Source organism: Diospyros lotus, chromosome 1 (assembly GCF_014633365.1).
Source record: "Diospyros lotus cultivar Yz01 chromosome 1, ASM1463336v1, whole genome shotgun sequence".
In the NCBI taxonomy this organism is placed as follows: Eukaryota; Viridiplantae; Streptophyta; class Magnoliopsida; order Ericales; family Ebenaceae; genus Diospyros; species Diospyros lotus.
This window is the reverse complement of record NC_068338.1, coordinates 15,072,674-15,077,682: the sequence shown is the minus strand read 5'-3', so window position 1 is coordinate 15,077,682 and position 5,009 is coordinate 15,072,674.

Sequence of the window (5,009 nt, the reverse complement as noted above, 5' to 3'; positions counted from 1 at the left end):
GCAGGCTTCGAAGATAGTAGCCCCCAAATGGGAGAAGATTTGGGACTAGTTGTAAGGTCATATAATGAGGACATTATGTGCTCAAGGGAGGGAGAATGTAATATCCCAAGAACCCAAGGTCGGGTCCAATAAAGGATTCTAGAGAAGCTAGTATATATATCGAGGATAGTAAGAAAGGAAACAACACTAGCTAGATACCTTTTAGGCTGAATATGGATAAAGAACTCTCGGGTTAAGCATGTTTGAGCTAGAGTAGCTCAAGGATGGGTGACTACTAGGAAGTTCAAGTAGGCCTATTAGGGTAAGTTGATTCGGTCCTTTCTATCGCTCGATGTGGGATGTTACACTTTAATTATTGTATTTGTTCCTCATTATAACTAAGAGAGTTATCTCTTAGATTTTCATTGATTATAAAATTTATTATTGTATAACCTAGCTTGTGAGCTAGAGGACCTACTGGTTATTGGTAGAAAGATTTGTATTTGTCTAGCTGGTTACTAAGGGGCCTACTTGAGTTGAAGTAAGAGGTGTTAGTGTATTTGGAAATCCTTAATAAGAAATTAAGATAGTGGATTAAGCCGATTGAATTGAATCACTATAAATCTCTTGTGTCATGCCTTTTTCTTTTTTGCTTTAAAATTGTTCAAGTTTTGCAAATATTGTTACTTATTCATTGTTTCATAACACTTCATACTCATTTTAAGCAAAAATTTTCAAATCTTCAAGTATTTTTTATAACACCCAATTCATCTCCCATTTTGGGTGTGTGGTGATATAATTGTGCTAACCTAACAAAAGCTCCTAATATTTTTAGCTTGTCTAGTGAATAAAGCATTGAACCTAAAAACCTATTGGGAACATCATTTTTCTTGTCCATAGTAATGGTTAGAACTAGACTTTGAAGTTTAATCATAGATAATTTCAATGAAAGAATGTTTAGACAATATTTAATGAAGTTCTAATTGTTTTAAAATAAAGAATAATTGCATTAAATGCAGTCACAACAACTATATTTTTCAAATTTCAAAGATTATTAGTCAAGTAAGGTTAATGGTTACTTGATTTTTTTTAGTATTTACTCAATTAAATAATTCATTATTGGATTATTGAATAATCTTACTCAATTAAGATTATCAAAGAGATATGTCATTACTCGACTATCTATTTTGTTACTCAACTAAAGAAAATAATACTCGATTAAAAATAGTTTTTAGTCAATTAACTTTTTAAATGTCATTATGTCCAAAAATAATACTTAACTAAATTGATTATATTGCTTGACTAATTTGGTTAATACTTGATTAAAAATAACTCTTAATCGATGAACTTTTTAAGTATCATTTTGTCCAAGAATAATACTCAACTAAATTGATTTTTACTCGACTAACTTAAGTATCAGAGAGTTTGCACAGGAATAATCTCTCGCACCTTTCACCATTTGTTCGTTTTGGCAAGCCTCTTGGTTCTCCAAGACCTCTCGGTTATTTGAGCTTTCCCATTCATCAACAAGCAGTTGCATGCTCATCAGCATCAACAAGTCATCATCTCTCAAGGCCATCTGATTATTTGCCACGAAGCCTCCTGATTATTTTTGGCCTCCTGATCATTTGTCTCAAGATCCTCTGATCATCCGTGGACAAGACTATCAAAAATCATATTTTCCATGTTGCAAATTTATTGTTATATTTTGAGAACAACAAGTATCATTTTGTCTAAGAATAATACTAGAAATTGATTATGTTTCTTGATTAAAAAAATCAATACTCAATTAAAAAATAACTTTTAGTCAATGAACTTCGTAAGTATCATTTTTTTTCAAGAATAATACTCGACTAAATTGATTATGTTATTCAACTAAGGGGCGTTTGTTAAAATTGGCAAAATAAAAGGTATCGAGATAAGGTTGGAATGCATTCGGATCAAAATATGGAATGATCAAGATAAGACTTAAAAGCATTCCAAGATTTTTATCAGAGTGTTTGTTAATTTTTTTGGAATTCATTGATAATTATATTTTTTCTTTTTATGTGTTTGTTAATGCATATGATAAGCACAAAGATAAGAGTTTTTTTACCAAAATATCCTTATTACCAAATTTATGATTAAAATAGTATTTTATGATTAATATGAATTGTCAAAAAAATTAAAATTAAAAATAAAAATAATATTTTATTTTCTAAATTTATGTTCAAAAATAAATTAAAAAAGAGTTGGAAAGTAAAAATAATTATTATTAGAATTACAATAATTCTACCTAAATAATTAAAAATGGCCAAAACATATTTTTATAATAGATAATAAAATATAAAATTAAATAAAATAATTTAAAAATTGGTGAAAGGAATTATATTAGTTAATAAAATATATATAGAGAGAGAAATTTAAATTTTAAAAATCAATGAAATGAATAATGTTATTTAAATTTTAAAAATTGTCAAAACATATATAATAATTTAAAAATATATTAAAATATTAATTATAAGACTTACATAAATAAGTTTTTTTAATAAATTTAAATCTTTAAAATGCATTAAATGGCATTAACTATCCTATAAGGGGTATATCAGTAATTGAGTCTTATCTTGAAAGAGTCAGATAAATTTATCCGACGAGGGAGATTGGATAAATTTATCTTGAAATGGAGAAATAAGAGGTCACGTGAGACTTTTTCTAGAAATTGTCAGATAGGTTTAACAAACATGTTAAAAAGACTAAGCATTCGGAATGTTTCCCACATCTAATATTTTCTCCCTCTTATCTTAATTAACAAACACTCCCTAAAAAAATTAATAGTCAATGAAAAGATGATTACTCGATTAAGTCAAGTGATTAATTGATTAACATTTTGAATATTGAATTCCCAGTATATTTTACTTGATTAAATTAAGTCTTATTACTCTAATAATATTTAAATATTAGTTTAAATTAAACTTTTCTAAGATAAATACTCGACTATATAAAATTTTACTCGAATAAAAAATATACTAATCGATTAATACCCTATTTTAAATTTTATTTCACCCATTTTGTATTTTTATTAGTTTTGAACGTATATTTTGAAATAAATATCAAAATCAAGATTTGAACAAATATATTATTTTAATCCCATGTTTATATTTAAAAAATAAAAAGGTTGATAAAATTAGCACATGCGATGCAGAAAGCTTTATTAATCATAAATTATTACGTTGAGTGGGTGAGATCATATTCATCAACGCGTTGGGTGTCACAACGATGGTCGCGGTACGCAGGTAAGTCAACAGCTCTACTGTTCATAAGACAGAAATGTGTCCTGCCCTCGCTGTCCACGTTGGTGGATTGATGTGATTCCATCCCCACTTCCAATTCAAATTCATCGAATGAAAAAAGACATGCGGGCCGCGCGTAGTCAACTATGCACTTAATTTCTCTCAATTGGATAAACCTTATCACATATTAATTCCACATTTTTTTATCTTAAAATCAAGACTCTTTTAAGTTTTTTATTTTTACTCCGATTTATCATTAAAATTTTCCAACGGTTTAACTAAACTTGAATTAAAAAACAGATTAAAAAATAAATTCGACCCTTAAATTTTAAAATTTTCACCAAATTCATCCTTAAACTCTTTATGTGCCCTAATTCAAAGGTGAATTTGAAAGACAATATACACTTAAAACAAGCATTTTAAGAAGGGAGAGGTGACCCATTTTAAAAATTCCAACGTTATTACAGATTAAAAAAAGAGTTTTAGAGTTAAACTAATTAGAATTGAAAATTTTATGAAGCTAAATTTAGTATTCTCTTAAATCTAACATTTTAGAGGAAAGTGATTAATTTCGAAAAGTCAAAAAGAGAATTTGAGATAAAAGAAAATTTAGAGACTAAAATGATCAAAATAAAAAAATTAAGCGTCAATTTGTTCTTTTTTCTATCTTAATTTTTATATCTTCTCTCAATACTAAATTTTAATAATGAAGTCATATTATGTTGTTCGCGTCGAGCAACTTTTATGTTGCCAGACGTAAAATGCAAAAGAAGGGATGGATGTGTGGGTCCCATTCCCCCCTCTTCCCATTTATATTGTACGAAAATATCTTATAGGTGTCGTTTTCTCGTTTTTAAAATGTTTTCTATTTTTGTTTTAAATCTTATTTATGTCTATTTTTTAAAAAAAATATTCGTTTCCACATTTCTATTTCCTATAAAAAACGTTTCCCATATCCATTGTACAACATAGCTTCCCATGAAACTCATGTCCCAGGTCTCTCATTTTGTACATAACAACATGGAATGATTGAACAATGATGCATTATAAATGATTTTTTTTTTTTAGTTTTAATCTTTGGATCAATCAGTAATAAATTCGAAAGTAATATGTTGCGTCTTATAAAGTTAATTATATCAATAATCACTCAACTCTACATTCTGTTACTAGTTAGTCACTTGAATTTTGAAATGTTACCTGTTAGTCACTAATATTTTAAAACTGTTACTGTTTAGTTATTAAATTTTAAAATATTACCTATTAATCATTAATATTTTAAAACTGTTTCTCATCTCTTACTCGTGAATTTAAAGTTTAGTGACTAACGAGTAACGGGCAAGAAATTATTTTGAAATATTAATAACTAACGATTAACATTTTAAAGTTCAATGATTAAGTAGTAACAATTTTAAAATATTAATGATTAATAGTTACCATTTCAAAATTTAGTGATCAAACAATAATATAATGCAAAGTTGAGTGATTATTGGTATAATTAATTTTATTTTATATGTTAAAATTTTTATTTTTTTATCTCCTAAATATATAAATATAATTGTAAATGAAAGATATTATATAAGAAGGTGAACAATCATAATGTATGTACAAAGTGACATTAAAAATTCAAACATGAAAATAAAGTCACATTGGATAATAGTTATCCATAGAGATGATAAAAGAAAAAGAAAGAATTAATTAGTTCCAGTTATCACTTTGTCCATACATTATAAAAATCATGTCAATGTGACAAGAATAAGAACT